The following is a 20,695-nucleotide window of genomic DNA, read 5'->3' as shown; positions in this document are numbered from 1 at the left end:
CCCCTTCTGCCGTCCTCCATGACAGACAAAGAGCTGGTCCCCCTCAGGAACATGATGATCAGGTCATGTTTACCCACAGACCTACCATCTATGGCTGGCCTGGCCAACCCGCGGCTCTTTGACTAGTTTCATGCGGCTCTTCAGGAGCTGTCACATTACATGCGTCAAAAATGCTTGGCTGGCTCTGTCATTCACTACCTCTACAGCTAGATGGCACACTGACCATGTAAGCCTGTTTGAGTGGCGTCAAACGAGCGGCGAGAGAATCTTTGGTGTGATATCATTTGTGTTGTAAACAGTTTCCATCAAGTTACCTCTCTGCTGCTGCTGTTTGCGGTGTCAAGTTACGCTGTGCGCTCTCGGGTGCTCAATGTAATGATTCAATATTTACATCAGTACACAACAAGCGATACTTTATATACAAATTATATATATATATATATATATATATATATATATATATATTGCAAACAATCGAATGACGTGTCAAATGCCTAGCTATTGCATTTATAATGACGCTTAATCGTAATAACATAAGCTGAGGTAGAATAAACTGAATTACGTTATAACACTCTGAAACACATCTATAATGATAACAAATATTGTTACTTACGGAATTATCAATGCACAACAATACCACACAATAGAAAACAGACTTTAAAGAAATAAACAAACCCAGGAAACTCTGTATTACTCCGCTATTCTAGATGCTGCCGAACTCAAACTTCTTCTCACCTGCACTAGACAAGTCCAGACAAGTCCGGACAAGTTCGACTCACATGCGTGAGAAAGGGGATTTTGCACAGCGGGTCTTCTCCTTGAGAAGAACACCACTCAACGAACAGGCTCTACTTCAAGGCACAGGCCTGTCTCTGCACTCTAGCCGAGAAAATGGTGTCAATTACCCCTTGAGGTAGGTCACCTAGAGCCTCCGCATCCCATCCAGGGACTAGACGTGGAGTTTCCAGAGGTCTGGACACAGGTGCCAGTGGGTGCCTCGTCTCTGAGTCAGAAGATCCTTCCTCAGAGGAATTGGCCAAGAAGGGGCTGTCACGAGGAGCACAAGTTCTGGTCACCAGGTCTTTGTGGGCCAGAAGGGTGCTACTAGCAGGACCTGCTCCTCGTCCTCCCTGACTTTGCACAGTGTCTGTGCAAGAAGGCTCACTGGGGGGAATGCATACTTGCGAAGGCCCCGCGGCCAGCTGTGTGCCAGTGCGTCCACGCAGAGTGTTCCCTTAGTCAGGGAGAAAAACAACTGGCAATGGGAGGTTTCTGGAGAGGTAAACAGGTCTACTACCTGAGTGGGTATGAAATGCTCCCAAATCAGCTGAAACGTTTGGGGATGGTTTCCATTCTCCGGGTAGTGCAGCTCGCGACAACTCGTCGGCTGCCTGGTTGCAGACTCCCGGAATGCACTCTGCCTGGTGTGAAGTGACCTCAGAAACTTCCGATTCCATAGGAGGAGGTGGAGGGCGATTTGCAACATACATCGGGAGTGTAGACCACCTTGTCAGTTGATTTGCCATTGCAGTTGAGGGCCCATCAAAACCCTGACATTGCATGTCAGTTGTACATCTCCCTCCAGTAGGTGGTGGAGGCATCCGTGAAAACCACGGCATACCTGGAGACCTGCTCCAGGGTGACTCTGGCCCGAATGAACGAGAGTCTGTCCACAGGGTGAAGGTTCGGTGGCAGTCCGGTGTTATTTGAACCCGGTGAGTGACTCGATTGTGGAGCCAGTTTTGAAGCAGTGTCATATTTAGTAGTCCCAGCGGGCGTAACTGCGGCTGCCATATCCCACGGAAGTCTCTGAAAGTATTTCAGTGAGACCGCCCGTTCAAAACTGACTCGGCACGTTCCTGCGTGAGGACCGAATCCTGCTCCATCCCAAGAAAAGACGATGGTCATCTTCCTGCACTGGAAACATGACTCATCCACGAAAGCCACCTCAGCGTGCTTAAGCCCAGGCACATGAGACAGCGATCTCGACCATCACCCGGCGCCAGGTAACGACCGCATCCAGAAAAGCATGGGTGGAAGGGCATCTGTAGATGCGTCTTTAAAAGACCCGTGAGCTAGCTCTTTTTGCTCTTGATAGTGCTGAGGCAACAGGAGATGGCCACCTTGCACACAAACAGGGGAGAGTGCAGGCTGATTGTGACGACACACTCGACACAGAAACAACCTCAAACACTCTGAAAGATTTGTCTTGGGAGCAAAAGCGGCTTGAAGCAAAAAGCTGAATATGCATTGCACCGCTACTCATTTATAATCGCGGTGTAATCAGCGGCAGCTGGATGTGATTAGTGCATATTTAATTACACTCAAGTAGATTGGTCTCAAAGCGGGATCCCAATTTGTCATCCAACATGACTGGAGTGACCAGCTGAAAGGGAACCTTGATTATTGTATTGCTGAAACATTTTTTTAACCATCATATTAGATGTATGGGGTCATCACGCACCTATAACGATATGTTCTCATATTGAAATATCTTTTCATTCTGTTGAGCATTTTTCTTTTCTCACATTGCCCATACAGAAAGCAAGAGAGAGCAAGAGCTACAGAGAGAGCATGTCCAGTGGAAGGATGGAGGGGTGGAGACCACTATTTTCGCAGCCCATAAGTATTTTTACATTCTCTTTCAAGAGCAGGGTACTTTACGAGTAACAACTGACTTGCATCTTTACTCAGATGCTAATGAACTCAACCCGGATCCCAACTTCAAAGATGGCCTGTATTATTGGGGGCTGCAATTAAAAGCATTCCCCCCAGAATTATTGGCATTATTTTTAATACCATCACCATTACTAATAATACCATCAGCAATAACATTCTCAGTATTACAAAGCCTATCATTAGCCGGCTTCTTCTGCTTGTTCTCCCTCCTCAAGCCCGCCTCAGAGTGGGGAGTTGAGTTCTGCACCGGTCCTGATCTCACCAAAGACAAGCACACTCTCTATTCTGTTCATCCCGATGTGCTTAACTTCCTTCCTGGTGGGCTGTCTGTAACTAAAGGCCCAGCCACTGGCAGGTGGGAAAATATTAAAACCATAACTAATCACAGCAGTACACCAGTGACATGGCAAAGAAGATCACTAAAATGGTTGGATACAATAAGGAGAAGATGACCCAGATCACTCACAACTGGAAGGTAGATTCATCACTCGGTTGGATCTGGAGAGCTTGCAAAAGCTAATTGCATGAAGTCGCAGCTCTCGCTTTCTCTAGAATATGGAGGTTCACATGTCAGCACTGAAACTGAAAGCTGGAATGAAGTGACTGAAGTGGAAGAAAATCTCACCATTCAGCTGAAGCCAAATGAGAGTTTATATGTGTGGCAGTACAAACTGGACCTTGGTCAAGAATCTGTGTTGTTCTGTCGTGATTTACATTTTACCAGTGAGCCAAACCCTCCAAACGAAGTTTCGCTGCCACCACGATAATATGCATGTAATGATCGCGGATCTCTAAGGATAAGCAAGTGCTTTTCAGTTCAATACATTAAGTATATATATTCAAGTAATTATATATGTATCTGCATGTTCAGGTTGACCCTTTAGGTGCCTATTTTTGGACAAATTTTGACCTCAGGATATCAAAAGCTTGTGGCTTGAAAGGGCTTAAAAATGTTGGGTGTAAGGGTCCCCCTTTTCCTGCAGAACGGAATCCAGAGGCCCCGGTCAAAGGTCAATGCGTGTTCGGTCTTTCCTTTGCGTCCATTGCATGGGCATGAATGAAAGTTTATGTGGGGTGTAAATGTATTCAATTAGTTTACATATTATGACATCAGTGGGTATTTTTTTTAAATTCAGGAAATAGTAGATATTAAATTTATTTATTTTATTTTATTATTCTTCCAAATTATCAAAGAAAACCAACAATAAAACATGAGAGAATGCTAAGTTATTACTATATTGCGATATATAGCAATAAAACACACTTGAACAGTAGCCCAGTTTTAGATCAGTTATATCAGTAATATTCAGGAAATAGATATTGATGCTGTGCTCTTACTTGTACCGCGTCCACCACGACCATTCACTTGCTCTGCTATTTTCTAACATTTTGAATAGAAAATTGGGGAAAATAAGCATTTGTCTTGTTACAAATGAGTGGTTTATAAAGTAAAAAAGATTACACTTGAGTATTGCACTCGTTTATTGGATGTGTTTATTAAGAAAAGACACCATGCAGAGTATTTTATTTAAAAGTCATTTATTAAGAAAGATGCTAAGCATGACGTATGTATCAAGCATCTATTTAAATATATTAGCAGAAGTACGGCTAGTGTATTAGCAAGAGCACTGAAGAATAGGAGTGTTACCGATGAATGCTTTGTTGCAAGCAGAACAAACTAGGCAACTAAGAAGAAAAGTTGCAGAGAAGAATGCAAAAATTAAGGACTTTATATATTGAGCTTCTCAGGAAATTTCCAAGTTGGATAACATCAGAAGTTGTCTATGCTGAAGCTAGTTCTGAGGAGCAGCTTTTCTGGTGCCTTGCCATTGATGCTTCTAAACAGCGGATTATGCACTTGTAAATGTATTTAACCCATATATATAATAAAACTACACCTTATTATAATTAAGATTTTGCTTTCTGTAACGAGGAGGTAGAAGCTGATATCAGAGATATCAATAAGTTCAGGGGAAAGCCAAAAGACAGTGGTCATAAACAAGCAAAATACTTTACATTGAACACCTGGAGGGCCTCTGGTTATAAAGCCCTAAAACAGGAAATGGCTGTAGAAGAAGCAGAGGGAGTAAGCACAGCCAGTACTCAGACAAGGGCTCCCTCTGCTGGCTAGGCGTTAAACCTGCCTTAAGACTCTAGACTTGAGCAGAACAGAGCACGGAGAAGTCTTTTGAAATCTATTTTGTAAGTATGAATATTCCTATGCTCGCAGGATAGGACGGATTTGACTTACTTTTACCTAACCTAAATAAGGTAGAAGGTGTAGGAGATTTAGCACTGTAAAACAATGGTTATACCTGTTTGTTGCATTTATTTTGAATAAAACAAACAAAAAAACAACTAGTTTAAGAGTCTTTCCTGTGGTTCTCTCTAGTGGATAAAATTATCATCACAGTTCCTCCTCCAGTTGAAAAAGCTGATAATATAGGCCCCTTAATAACTGTTAAGATTAAGTTGATGTGGCAAATAAAAATGATATCACTGAATAAGAGACTAACACACAGCTGTCTTTAAAGATGGTTTATTTTCTTGCAAGAAACTAGTAAAAATTGACTTGCTTTCAAAATTAAGTGACTTTTTGCTTAAAACAAGATCTTATTTCAAACAGAAAACAAGATTATTTTGCCTATTGGCAGATTATTTTGCTTCTTTAGAGCAAAAAAAAAAACACTTTTACTGTTTTACTTTCTAGCTTTAAGATTTTTAAAGATTTTTATTATAACTGAATTCGTCTGCTGAATACGATGCTTCAAAGTAAAAGACATTTTTCATTTTTGGGTGAACTTTCCCTTTAAGTGGAAGCATGCAATAGTCATTTCTGAATGACATTATTATCAACATTATTATTGTGTCAGTTATTATTGTTACTTAATATATTAAGTAATAGTTGATATATGTTGTGTAATAGTTTTGATACCTCTCAGAGCAGACTTTACGTCAGTTATGAACAGCCATACATTAAGAAAAAGTTTATATATTAAATATATGCCTCTCCTGGAGCCACTTTAACGCCGTGGAGGGTTTGAGTGCCTGAATGATCCTAGGAGCTACGTTGTTAGGGGCAATATATGCTCATAGTAAGATCTCCCATGACAAACAGGTTGCAACATCGCCCGGTATGGTGCAGCTGGGGCCCTACCCTGGAGCCAGGCCTGGGGTTGGGGCTTGCATGCGCAGCGCCAGGGCCTGGTTGGGCTCAGCCTGAAGGAGCGACGTGGGGCCAACCTCTCATGGGCCCACCACCTGCATGAGGGACCGTAAGGGGCTCTTAACGGTCTTTGTGGATTAACTGCCAGCCAAAAGCGGGGACCTCGGCGACCCAATCCTTGGGTACAAAATCTGTCTCTAAGGACATGGAATGTCGCCACGCTGTGGGGAAGGAGTTAGTGTGGGAGTTTGAGAGGTACTGACTCACCTCCACACACAGCTAGGACTTTGGAACCCATTTCCTCAAAAGGGGCTTGACTCTCCACTACTCTGGTGTTGCCCACGGTGAGAGGCAGGGGACTGGTGTGGGCTGGGAAATGAGTTTCCTACGCAGGGTGGATAGGCGCTCCCTTAGGATAGGGTGAGGAGCTCAGGCTCTCTGGAGGGGCTCGGAGTAGACCCGCTGCTCCTCCACATCAAGAGAGGCCAGCTGAGGTGGCTCAGGACATTTGTTCTGGATGCCTCCCAGACGCCTACCGAAGAAGATGTTCCAGGCATGTCCCACCAGGAGGAGGCCCCAGGAAGACCTAGGAAACGCTGGAGGGACTATGTGTTTCGGCTGGCCTGGGAGCGCCTCGGGAGCTGGAGGAAGTGTCTGGGGAGAGGGGAAGTCTGGGCATTCCTGCTTAGACTGCTGCCCTGCGATGGAGGGATTTTAAATTTATATTTCTACATAAAACATTTATATGAATATAAATACAAAATATATTGCAATTAAATGAAACAATATAAAGCTGGAAGATATTGGTTGTATTTTAGATTGTGATAGACTAGATAGTTTTATTCTTTCAGGAAACACAATACTGTATAAAATATAATACTATAAAACACATTTATAAAATTTGGTCCAATGCGTTTATGCCATTTTGTACATCACTATTTAGAAAAACATAAAAATTAAACATAATTGAACATTAATAAAACAATAATAAAAACAAGGGCTTATGGCGCATAGTAAAATAGGATTTTGGGTGTAATGCATGTAACATGACTCAAAATGATGCAAAAAAGACCATTTTACTAGTTTTTTTTCTTTTTCTCAATAATAGGTTTAAAATATAAAACAAAAATTCCAAAAGCGTCTTGTTATATGTTTATTGTAATATTTGAAACCTACATAATGATATTTGTAAACAATTACACACATATACATATTTTGTAGTTCAAATGGTTTTATTCACAATGAAACGTTTCTTTAATTTTCTCCACTGTATGTGTATATGGTAAACGTTTGAATTGAGTATGTAATATTTAGGCGAAAATTCCCAAAAACGCCCAGAGCTTAAGGTTAATATACTACAAACACTTTTTTTTTAAATCCAGAATAGTTTCTATACTGTAATGAATAACATGTCAGTTGGCTCGGCATTGTTTCTATACTTTATTGCTTAGAGATAACATGAAAAACACACAAAACATATATATATATATATATATATATATATATATATATATATATATATATATATATATGGGTTGGACAACAAAACTGAAATGCCTGGTTTTAGACCACAATAGATTATTAGTATGGTGTAGGGACTCTTTTGCTGCCAATACAACCTCAGTTTGTCTTGGGAATAACAGATACAAGTCCTGCACAGTGGTTAGAGGCATTTTGAGCCGTTCTTCTTGCAGAATACTGGCCAGGTCATGATGATGCTGGTGGAAGAAAGTGTTTGCTGACTCGCCTCCTCCAAAACACCCAAAAGTGGCTCAATAATATATAGATCTGGTGAGTGTGCAGGCCATGGGAGATAATGAACTTCATTTTCATGTTCATTAAACTACTCTGTCACCTGTCATCTTGATGTGTGTATTGGTACAGTATCATCCTGATACACGGATGTGGGAAAGACAGTGAAGGTCAGAGAACTCATCAGAGAACAAAACATGTTTCACATCGTCCACAGCCCAAGATTTTCACTGCTTGCAACACTAAAACTGACGTTTGGCAGTGGCACAAGTGGCCATTGGCTTTAGCATCCCATATCTTGACACCTGTGGAGCTCCTGAAAGTTTTGGTGGAAACAGGAGTGTTGAAGTGCACATTTAATTCTGCAGTGAGTTGGGCAGCTGTGGTTACATGTTGTTAATCATGCATGCATATCTGATAGCTGACTGTTTTTTCAGACTTTTATAGAGTGTGCAAGTATTCTGACAACTATACCCAGAAGCATTAGATTTGATCTTCACATGAGGAGTACTGGATCCAGTCTCTCTACTAACTAGATCCTCTCAGAAGACTGATACGACAAATCTAGGTTCTAGGTTAAACCTAGGTAAACACTATGCGATTTTCTCTTATTTTCCTCCTGAACTCTTCTCTTAAGATTCTCAAGGTTTCCAACTCTTTCTTGTTTCCCAGTTTCCTTCACTCTCTCAATCATGAAGTCCAGATGTTGCATAGAGGACATGGATGTACATTTTAATGCTGTCTCCATTAATTTCTCCAAACACTGGTAACACTCTTCCACAAGCCTGATCTTCTCTGCCTCTATCTGCTGAATTTCATTCTCTAGTCTAATCAACAAACTTCTGTTCTCTCCACATTTTCTTTCATAATTATTCTTCATGTTTTTTCTTCTATTGTTTTGACCTTATGATGGACAACTTCATATATTTGATCATCTTTCACATGTTTAGTGAAGTGACACTTTCCAGGACAGACTGAACATGTTCCCCTCTTTGTCATCGCTTTACACCAGGAGAGATTTCTTACCCACCAACATCCTGGATAGTGGCAGTTCTCCTGACAGACAGTGCAGCAGGTTGCCTGAGTGGTCAAGTGCCACCATTTTGACTCAATGGGGACTTTTTCTAGAGTGAATTCGTCCACTTCATATTCAAAGTTGTTCATGGTTCTTTTGTCTTCCTCTAATTTCTCCATTTCCATTTCTAAATGCTGTTGCTCTTGTTTGCTCATCTCTGCCAGTTTAATTTTGTCTTTTAAGTTGCTTATTTTACCATTTAGTTGTTTTCGGGCTCTAAGCACATCTTCAGTCATATTTACGGCTTTTGCTTTTATCCTATTCAGATAAGCAAAGAACCGCTCAAAATTATTGATTCCACTATCCCACGATGTTTTGTAACTCTCTCTGTCTTCCTCGCCGATGCAATCAGTCTGGCAGTTGTCAAAATTAAAATAAACAGGTTGACCATCTTTCTGTTTTGCACATGGAATTCTGGCTGCTTTGATAAAATTTAAGGTTTTTTTGGAGACAGTTTGATGAGAGTTTGTAATTAATATCACAATGTTGTTTTTATATCCTTTCCAAATAAAGAGAAAGTTTCATCCATTATATATTGCTGTCTTTCATGAAGTCGAGCCTCTGAACCCTTCAACACAAGACACACTGCATGAATTTCTTGAATGCCATCTTCAGATTTGAACAACTGCTGTAAAGCCTTGGGAATGAGTTTGTCATTATCACGGCTCTGTGTGGAACCAAATCCAGGTGTGTCGATAACAGTGAGAGAGAATGGACTGTCCTGTACAAAAACCTCATAAACAGTTACTGCTGCTGTCTGAGAATCAGTGTGGTGCTCAGGTATCTGCAGCCAAATCTTGTGTTCCCATCTGACTCCCATGATGTAATTGATCATTGCATTGATGAGAGCAGTCTTCCCTGTTCCTGTTTCTCCAACCATTAATATGACCTTATTAGGTTTGTCATTGTTTTTTTCTCCCAGTCTCTTTTCCTCAGTAATTCTTCTTCAGATATTTGTGTTAGGTTGAGTATAAATCTTGTTGTGGGTCCTTTTATTGATTTACAATTTATAAGAACTTTACTAAGCTCTGCTTTTATTTGGGTATCCATGTCTTCACTCCTATATAAAACAAGCAACAATAAAAATTATTAAGCCTTATTATAAAACATAAACACTGTTTATTCACTTGTCCAACATATTCTCATTCCCAAAATCATCACATTTTAATGCTTGGTCAGGACCCTTTGGTGTAACTTTTTGATCCACAGGGTACCCTTTGAGCCTTGTGTGCTGGGTACTCTGTTGCTATAAGAAATTGCTATTTGGCATCAGTGTCTGGACACGAATTACATGATAATTTTATTGTCACAATTAAATTAAGTGTTGTGATATACGTTTGCCATGTGTATTTACGTTATTGACATTTTTTTTTTTTTTTACACGTAATGGCGTAAAGGAACTCTATATGTGACCCACTATAGCTAATGCTTCATCTTTTTCTTTTATTATTAGACCATAGTATCAATCAATCCACCACGTTTATTTATATAGCGCTTTTAACAATACAGATTGTGTATCAAATAGAAATAATACAATGATAGGGATGTATAATGACGAGATTGAACAATTTGTTATTAAATGCAGAGACGGTCTCTGTAATCGATAAAAGACGATAATCACTAGAAGTTAAGTGTCCCCAACTAAGCAAGCCAGAGGTGACAGCGGCAAGGAAACAAAACCCCATCCATACAGAATGGAGAAAAACCTTGGGAGAAACCAGGCTTAGTTGGGGCCAGTTTTCCTCTGACCGGACGCCCAGCACTTAACTTCCAGTTCAATGCAAGTATGCAACGGATAACAAGGAGTCCTTTGCCTTCATTATTAGCATTGTCAAACCAAAGCCATAGTAGAACATCCATCACAGGTGAAGACGCTGTCGGATAAAATGGATCATTTGAAATGTCGGAGAAATAATCTTAGGTTCGTTGGTCTACCAGAGAAAGAGGAGGGAATGGAAACTTCTGCCTTTTGAAAAGTAGCTGCTAGAGATTTTGGAGATGGATCCATCTGACCCTACATTGATCATAGAAAGTTTTTTCATATCAAAATAATATACCTAAAAGGAAAAATAAATTAGTTTTTTTCAATTTTTTCAAACTCTTAACCTTCTTGATGGCCCCACCACAGCCAATCACCAGCCCTTGTTTTGGGCACATGAAGCTTTTTATGTCCATAGAACAAAACCCTGAGCTTCTACCCTCTAGGTGGGATGCTACTTTCAAAAGATGACCTGACAATGATCTTATTATGATTGAAAATTTAAGGGAATTATATTAAACTTTAATGATATAAGGAAACAACACTCATTACATAAAATATATGTGTCACAGACTTGATTCAACAGATTTAAAAACAAAATTGAGAACAAGGCTTTGGAAAATACACAGGATGACAATTTTTTAGGATTTTCCAAAAATATCTCCAAAAAGTGATCAGTTGACTTAACTATTGAGCAAACCCATTGCCTTAACTTATTTTTACCATTTTTATTTACTTAATAATTTGAGTTACCTCATCACTTTTTACGTTAAACAAACAAAAAAATTGTTGAGATTATGAAAATTCTAAGAGTAAAATGACCTGTTAGTATGTCATAGTAAAACTTACTCCACTATAGGTTACCAATTCCAAAACAATATTACCTAAGTAATTTACTTATACTAAGTATTGGCTAGCCAAAGAGACAGACCAGTGACGTTATGGAGAAGGCAAAGACAAGAATCTTTGTGCAAGTATTTAATGGAAAAACTAGAATAAACAATAAGCCAAACAAAGCATAAACAAAGGATACAAATAGAACAATAATGGGAAAACAGACATTCATTTAATTCAATAATACCAGGGCCATATTTAAGATAACAAGACACACTAATAAAGGGTAACCAATGAACAAATGGACTGGAAACTGACACTGCAGGAGACAGGAAGTGACTTAAAAACATCAGCACAAAACGACTTGATTTGTGATGAGAGCAATCATGTTCCTTTTCTAAAGCCAAAAAGCCTCTTCAGTATAATACATAAAGTAATGTAAAATTAACAAGTCGACGCCTTTTTGCACTGAATTCAACAATGAAATGCCTCCACCTAAAAATTGTGCAGTGCTTGTGGTTTGTAATTTCTCAGATTGCAATTGCAGACATGATTGCTTTTTGGGTTTTTAAGAAGTACGATGCAAGAAAACAACAAAAAGTACGATAAAAATACATTTGTTACAAAAGAATTAATAATAAAAAGTAATAAAATCGACACAGAATTTTTATCTAACAATTATCCTATTACCTCTCTCATTTGACATAAATCCAGATATTTCATTTATTTATGTAAATTATAAGCTATGTACTTCAGTTGCGTGACCCAGAGACGAGACGCTGTTGTTTCATTGACTATTTATTTTGATAAAATACCAACTGCGCTGTTAAGTTAGTAATGCTGGAACATATTTCAAGAATGTATTTTATTAAACGTATACGTACTGCAGATTATATATAATGTTTTATCAAAGAGGATCAGGAGGAGCACCATTAGCTAATCTGTCAATTAATTTGACCATTTTTGTATCCCTCCTTCACCCTAACTCTATTTCTCAAAGCACTCCTGGGACAGTACACCAAAAACATCTTTATTTGTACTACTATCTATTCAAAATAAATGAAAAGAAACCAAGCATAGTATTTGTTTTTTTTTTCCCTATTGTACCAAAATTGTATTGAACCATGAACCCTGTGCGTAATCTAACCGGGTATCTATGTATCGTACTACCTTAATAAAAATTAAAAGTTAAAGTAAAAAAAGACTAATTCTTAACCATCACATCAGATATACATTATATAGTTTCACATTTTATTTATATAATCCACGTTTTCTATCTGAGCTCTTATTTTGAGATCCTCAAGTTTCTGAACTCTTTCTTCTTTCCCAGTCTCCTTCACTCTCTCAATCATGAAGTCCAGATGTTGCATAGAGGACATGGATGTGCATTTTAATGCAGTTTCCATTAATTTCTCAAAACACTGGTAACACTCTTCCACAAGCCTGATCTTCTCTGCCTCTATCTGCCTGAGTTCACTCTCTAGTCCTATAAACAGACTCTTTTTCTCTCCAACCTCCTTTTCATATTTCCTTTCAGATCCTCCTTTGTTCTTTTAACCTTTCTTCTTCTCGAATCTCATACATTTTGTTATCTTTCACATGTTTAGTGTGGTCACACTTGCCAGTGCAGACTGTACACTTTCCATCCGTCATCACACTACACCATGACAGATCTTTGACCCACCAGCATCCTGGAAAGTGGCAGTTCTCCTCACAGAAAGTGCAGCGGGTCGCCTGTTTGCTCAGGTGCCACCACGATGACACTATCTGGACCTCTTGTTTGTAAGGTTCATCGACTTCATATACAAAGTTATTCTCTTTTTCTTTGCTTTTTCAATTTCCTCCAGAGCTAATTTTGTTTGCTCCAGCTCTTGTTTTCTGTAATCTGCAAACACAATTCTGTCTTTCAAATTGCTGATACAGGCATTCAGTTGTTTTCTTGTTCTAAGGACACCTTCTGTCATATTCAAGCTTTTTGGGTTTATCCCATTCAGATAATCAAAAAGCTTATCAAAATTTTTATTCCACTGTTCCACGATGATTGGTAAGTCTCTCTATCTTCCTCATCATAGTTTTCGCCTGAGAGTTATTAAACTGAAAGTAAACAGGTTGATCTTTGTTCTTTGCACATGGAATTTTTGCTGTCTGTACTAATTTAAGTGTTTTTTTGGAACAGTATCATGGGAGTTTGTGAAGAGTATAATTATGTTCTTTTCTATGTCCTTTCCAAATAATGACAAAATTTCATCCAAAATGTATGACTGTCTCTCATGTAGGCGAGTTTCTGATGCCTTCAACACAAGACACACTGCATGAATTTCATGAATGCCGTCTTGAGATCTGAACAACTGCTGTAAAGCTTCTGGAATAAGTTTGTCTTTACTAAGGCCATCCGTGTCGCCATAGCCAGGTGTATCAATAACAGCAAGAGAGAATGGACTGTTTGTGCATAAACCTCATAAACAGTCACTTCTGCTGTTTGAGATTCAGGTTCATCTGATATCTCGACAACCTCCAGCCAAATCTTGTGTTCCCATCTGACACCCATGATGTAATTGACCATTGCATTGATGAGACTGCTCTTCCCGGTTCCTGTTTCTCCGACCAGCAATATGACTTTAGTTGGTTTTTTTGTCATTTTTTCCCCAATTCTCTCTTTCTTCAGTAATTTTCCTTTGGTTAAGACTGATGTTTTGAGTATATATTTAGTAGTGGGCCCCTTTTATTGTTTTACTGTTTATGAGAACTTCGCTTAATCGTTCTTCCATTGGAGTGTCATAGTCTTCATTCTGTATAAAAGATCCAGGCATAAAATTCTGTATCTTTTTAGATGATTACACTATTTTGCTTTCACAGCCATCTGAAAATTGGATGTATATATGACTAAAAGCTAAATAACTTGAAAATATTCTTATAGCCTGTATTTTAGGCATTGATATTTTTAATTACAGTAGTTTTTCTCAATCGCTTTGTCACAGTCTAAAAACAGCCTTAATACCATCTAAATTGTAAGAGCATTTGTTTACAGGAACATCAGAACCCCACTTCACATCTGCAAAATAAATTCATGCTTACAATGATTTTTGACATTGGTCAAAATGTTTAAATTAAATTCCAAACATAAGTTTGAGAGAAGCCTGTTCATTAGGTAATGTCAATCTTTATTACAAGCCTATACAAGCAGTCATTGCGTCATCCCATAAACAATTACTCTGGCATCTGTCTCCACCCTGTCCCGTGAACAGTATCCTAACCCCACAAACTCCAGCACATGTCCTCTTAAGAAGAATGCTCCACAATGACCCTCCAGTTTCCCTTTCATCATGCTCTGCAAATTTGCAAAGGCACCTCCATTGAACCCATTTCTCCCCTCACTAGGTAGGTGTATGAGATATTTCATACACTTAGTCTCTACATGTCTTTCCACCATATCCTAGGCCAAGTTCCCATTGGTTAGATTTCCAATGTTTTTGTATCATTGTTGCAACATGACTGGAAGTCATAGCTTTAGACAAAAGCAACAAGGTCCATTCTGAACCACCTGGCTTTTGAATATTGTCCTGATTATCACTTCACAATGCAAATTTGATATTTCAGTAAATCATTCCAATTTTTCTAGAATCTTCAGTAAGCAGTGCCCTGCTATTAATTAATAACTCTCCTTTATTATCAAAAGCATCCAAACATCTCCACCCAGTCATCTCAATTACTATTCCTCAGCCACAGCTTGTCTGCTCTTAGCTTTTCAGCTAAGCACTGCAAGCCTTCCACCCAGCGTGGGATTTCCTTTAAACAGCTGTATGCCCCCTCTTCCCCTTTACCTGAACTGTTACATCAGCACTGATTACTCCAACCATTCTCAAAGATCATCTCAGATATATTGGACAGGTGAAATGTTTTCATGGATGCCCAACCCTGCTCCTGGCAAACGACTGTTTTGCATAGTTCAGGTCTAACTGAAATCAACAGATGACAGTTGATCATCAGGAGTAGGGTTGGGCACCCCTGGTATAAATAATACCTTTATTCCCTACTGCTGTAAATTATGCTTTTGACAGTTGTGATATTCCTCCTTGTTAATATGCGGGATTGTGCTAAGAAAACTCCATCTATATATGCTTCCAAACATGGTGGGGTGATTTCATTACAATTTCATTTGCTTAAAATGCTACAATCTTTACCAATATGCAGACATTACAACATTACAAGCCAGATATTATGCAATATACAGTGCACGCATATCTGACAGATTTTGATTTTGAATGGATGCATATGATGGTTCACACACTGAAATAACGTTTAGAGGTTTTGAAGTTTTGATAGGTATTATGCAACATGCAGACATATGCAATTTCCTTCAATCTCATGTGAACAAGAAACCAATTGCTCCCTTCAGTCGGTCACTCGGATGACAGACGCATTGGGATCTCGCCGAGAGACCAATCTACTTCGAGTGTATCTAAGTGCATGAGGAGCTTACTAGGCACCTTTCACTGCCAGAAACCGCCCCAGTGGCTCCTCCTCCTTCACCACCCTTGACGGTGGCACATCCAGGTGGTATACGGTGATCTCCCCAGTGGAGTGGTGAGTTAGAATGCAGCTGTGTCCCAACGCTGTTTCTACTTGGCGAGGTGATACTGTGATCCTCCGGGCCTGTAGGTACTGTTGGCTCAGTTCGCAGTGCCTATGCGGCCTATGGAGAAGCTGCATCTGCAGTACATGCTATGGGCGCTGTTGCAGGTTCATCAGCCCAAGGCACTGGGGACCTGCACGGGGTGGTCATGAAGTTCTGAAAAACTTAGTATCGCGATGAACCTCGACTCATTCTAACTCAGTCCCGGGTTCAGTTGTGCAAACACAGGGACCTTGTGTTATGACACCTCAGCATGTTGGGTCTACAGGTCAAACAGGAAAAGAGCAAACTCTGTCTAACACAGAGGATCTCTTTTCTTGGGATGGAGCTGGATTTAGTCAAACAAACGGCACGCTTCACGCAGGAATGTGCAGAGTCGGTGTGGAACATTTATTAGGCTCATTTATACTCGCGCTGTCTTAAAACCAATCTTCATTGGCTCGCTTTAGATACACTCGAGTAGATGGGTCTCTGCAAACGAGATCCCAATTTGTCGGTCATCCGACGTGGACGTCTCCATTCCTTCTTCAGGGAACTAGGATTACATACGTAACAGAGACGTTCACAGATCTGAACTTGTTTTGAGAGAGAAAAAAAATTCCAGAACTGAGCCAAAGCGACTGAGAAAATCAGTGATGTCTACTATGCATCAATCGAACAACAACTTAATTGTTAAATAGTTTTTCTTAGATTATAAAAAAAAAAAAATTATGAGAAGAGAGACAAAAAATATCAATTACATAATGCTTAACAGATTATTAATCTTTGTTTGTTGTGTAGACATCTACTATTGGGACATCAGAATCATTTATTACCTGTGTGTTAATGTTTTTGCAGTACCCAATGTAAAAGTATAAACTATTCAATTATTATTAACGATTAACATCTGTTAAAATCATTTGTGGACTTTCAAGATGTGCATGATCACATGAATTAATGATTTATTGACGAACGTTACTCTAAGGTGTTACCAACTTTTATCTACACAATTTTAAAGATCTGAAACAATTGTAATGATGCAACTACCTTTCAGACAATGGCGCTGTGTCTGTCTTGGCTGTTTCCATGATGTCCTAAAGAGTCATAAAAGACGAAAAAGTAAGTAACATAAACGTGCTTTTATGCTAACTTTATTTTTTCACAGCATGTCAGCAGATAAATAGATAAAAACTTACAACGCCTCTACCAGTCCAACCTGAATAGACTGACTAGAATATCGGATATGCCTTTACACCCATACGCTCTTTTAATCACGTGACTTATGGCAATACTAACAAAGGAAACCAGAAAGTGAAAGAGAACAAGATACAAAGACTAAACCAGAAACAAAATAGACTTGTTTCGACAGTGGCATAAAAGTCTAAACCATCTAAAAATGTTAAAATAAAAAGCATGCCAACATATAAGCATTAATTAAAAGAGAATAATGTACCATATTACTGAAGATTTCTGAGCAACAACAACGTCTAATAATAAAATATGTTTTGTATAATTCACATAAAACATCATGTCTGAGTTATTATTGATTTGAGGAACGACAGTGGACACTTTTCAGTTTTTTTTTCATTTACTTATTTACCTCAACTGATTTTTAAAAGTTCTCCAAACTCAAAAATCATAACATTTTGTGCGACAAGGCGATATGCTTTTAAAGCAGAACAACATAATTAAATTGTTACTTTTTTAAGCAAAAGCTGTATTGTTTTGACACAAATCATGGAGATGTGAATACAAAGAATATCCCAAAACAATGTTCCACATTTTCAAATACATGTCATATTCGCAGACACCGCATCTGCTTGCATCTGAACAAAGGTTTTAAAATGATTCACACAAAAAAACAGCACTATGAGTAAGACATGAAAACCTCAAACAAATAAACTGTGGAAAATTCTTTAAAAGGCATGAATCGCTCACTACATAAGAAGTGTAACGTAAACTGGAAAGAAATCCAATATTTCAGACACCCTATATTGTAAACATACTTTCCATTTTGTTCCTTTAATTTGATTTGAAATATGAAACATTCATTATGTTTTTTATTTGTTATTTATTCATATTTTACAAACATTCTTAAATCTTCTAAATAGCCTGTTTTCCTTTTCAGCTCGTCTCTTAAGGTCCTCAAGTTTCTGAACTCTTAACTTTCTTCTTTCCCAGTCTCCTTCACTCTCTCAATCATGAAGTCCAGATGTTGCATAGAGGACATGGATGTACATTTTAATGCAGTTTCCATTAATTTCTCCAAACACTGGTAACACTCTTCCACAAGCCTGATCTTCTCTGCCTCTATCTGCTTGAGTTCATTCTCTAGTCCTATAAACAGACTCTTTTTCTCTCCAACCTCCTTTCATATTTCCTTTTCAGATCCTCCTTTGTTCTTTTAACCTTTCTTCTTCGAATCTCATACATTTTGTCATCTTTCACATGTTTAGTGTGGTCACACTTGCCAGTGCAGACTGTACACACTTTCCATCCGTCATCACACTACACCATGACAGATCTTTGACCCACCAGCATCCTGGAAAGTGGCAGTTCTCCTCACAGAAAGTGCAGCGGGTCGCCTGTTTGCTCAGGTGCCACCACACGTGATGACACTATCTGGACCTCTTGTTTGTATGGTTCATCGACTTCATATACAAAGTTATTCTCTTTTTCTCTGCTTTTTTCAATTTTCTCCAGAGCTAATTTTGTTTGCTCCAGCTCTTGTTTTCTGTAATCTGCAAACACAATTCTGTCTTTCAAATTGTTGACACAGGCATCTAATTGTTTTCTGGCTCTAAGCACACCTTCTGTCATATTCAAGCTTTTTGGGTTTATCTCATTCAGATAATCAAAAACTCCTTCAAGGTTTCAATTCCACGATCCCAGGATGATTTGTAACTCTTTCTGTCTTCCTCCCTGAAGTAGTCACTCTGACAGTTATCAAACGTAAAATAAATTTGTGCACTTTTAATTTTTGATTCGTTAATAAAATTAAAAACTTTTGGTGGGAGAGTTTTGTGAAGTTGGTTTGTGAAGACTAAAAGATATGTTTTTCAATGTCTTTGCCAAATAATGACATAATTTCATCTAAAACATATTGCTGTCTCTCATGGAGGCGAGTTTCTGATGCCTTCAACACAAGACACACTGCATGAATTTCATGAATGCCATCTTCAGATCTGAACAACTGCTGTAACACTTTAGGAATTAACTTGTCTTTATCTTCATCTTCATCTTCATCTGGTATATTTCAAATCCAGGTGTGTCGATTACAGTGAGAGAGAACAGACTGTCCGAGCAAAAACGTCATAAACGGTCACTGCTGCTGTTTGAGACTCAGTTTGGTTTTCAGATACCTCAGCTACCTCCAGCCAAACTTTTATGTTCCCATCTGATACCCATGATGTAATTGATCATTGCATTGATGAAAGCAGTCTTCCTGTTCCTGTTTCCCCAACCACTAATATGACCATATTTTTGTTGTCATCATTTTTCTCTCCTAGTCTCACTTTCTCTCAGTAATTTGTCTTCAGTTACAACTGTTGTGTTTAATATAAATTTCGTAGTGGGTCCTTCTTTTACTGACTTACTGTTCCTGAGAATTTTCTTCAGTTCATCTTTCAGTGGAGTAATCAACTCTTCATAACTGAAAAAAACAATACATATTGTTATTAAAAATACAGGTATATATTATAAATATACAGTATCAGTTTTTGTGTGTGTAGTAGACACATTAGATCATCAAAATATATATTTTTTAAATAATAATTTATATAATATATCATGATAGTATATTCATATACAGTACACTATATGTAAACATTGTTTCTAAATATATATATATAGATAGATAGATAGATAGATATATATATATATATATATATATATATATATATATATATATATATATATATATATATAGATAGATAGATAGATATACAGGGCATGGAAAACATTGTGTTGGTTTTAGTGGTGTATTAAAAGACAATGATAGACTGAAATTATATTCCATACAGAAGTATCCCTACCTTTTAGAGTAAGAATCTGTCATGTTTTAAGTCCTGAAAAAGAAAAAAAATCACATTATATAAATTTATTAAATGCAAGGGTTTAACACAACAGCTAATCCAGGTTTACAAGAAACTTACAAGCAGGTGGTTTAAAAATCTACAAAATGCACTTTAAACTTTTCATACTTCATTTCAAACCAACTGGCATTCGGATGCTGATCAACATTTCAAATGATCTGACTTCAATGATTGACTTTTCAATTATTTGAGTTTTCGATTTTTTTACAGCCTTTGTCTTCACAGATGCTACTAACTAAATTACGAAATATGCATACTTACAGTAACCCTCTCCTCATACGGTAACCTTTTCTCTCTCAGTCAAACCTGAATACTTTTCAGACAACGAATCAGGAAGTGTATTTATACTCTGAAAATATCCACCTCCTGAAGATCATGTGATTTACAAGAAACCTTTGTGTTACATAAAATATATAAACTAAGGCTGTTGATACACAGAGTAACTTTTTCAACAGTTTTGTCAGTTGTCACTATCTCTTCTCAAGTATTTGATCATTTCAGACCTTCATAGGATATATACAATTAAATTCCTTACCTCAGGATGTCTATTCTATGGCAGAAACGGAAAAGCAAATAGAGAAAAAAACAGTGTAGCTCCTGTTTATATAAGCAAAGAATGATAATGTGGATTTGTTCATGTGAGTACAAGATTATGAAATACATTATGTGTATAGTTAATGCTTTTAATTTAGATTTAAAAATGGCTAAATTTAGTGTGTCTGAA

The 20,695-nt window shown here is 38.1% G+C and overlaps 1 long non-coding RNA gene and 1 pseudogene across 2 annotated transcripts; both read right to left on the bottom strand.

Moving 5' to 3' along the window:
• Positions 1-5,965: 5,965 nt before the first annotated feature.
• LOC122341403 lies at positions 5,966-9,597 on the bottom strand (annotated as a pseudogene).
• Positions 9,598-9,604: 7 nt separating this feature from the next.
• Positions 9,605-20,290, bottom strand: LOC122335632. 2 transcript variants are annotated; one of them, XR_006248987.1, is made up of 5 exons: positions 20,233-20,280; positions 19,912-19,944; positions 19,474-19,529; positions 16,925-16,971; positions 9,605-9,732 (listed from the first exon to the last, which is right to left on the bottom strand). It is a non-coding gene; the product is annotated as an uncharacterized LOC122335632 (long non-coding RNA). The 2 variants fall into 2 exon arrangements; XR_006248986.1 differs by lacking the exons at positions 9,605-9,732; positions 16,925-16,971 and having other exon boundaries at positions 18,370-19,529; positions 20,233-20,290.
• Between the last annotated feature and the right edge of the window lie 405 nt (positions 20,291-20,695).

This window comes from Puntigrus tetrazona, chromosome 3 (assembly GCF_018831695.1).
Source record: "Puntigrus tetrazona isolate hp1 chromosome 3, ASM1883169v1, whole genome shotgun sequence".
Lineage (NCBI taxonomy): Eukaryota > Metazoa > Chordata > Actinopteri > Cypriniformes > Cyprinidae > Puntigrus > Puntigrus tetrazona.
The sequence above is the reverse complement of the archived record's forward strand: the minus strand, read 5'-3'. Positions and strand labels throughout refer to the sequence as shown.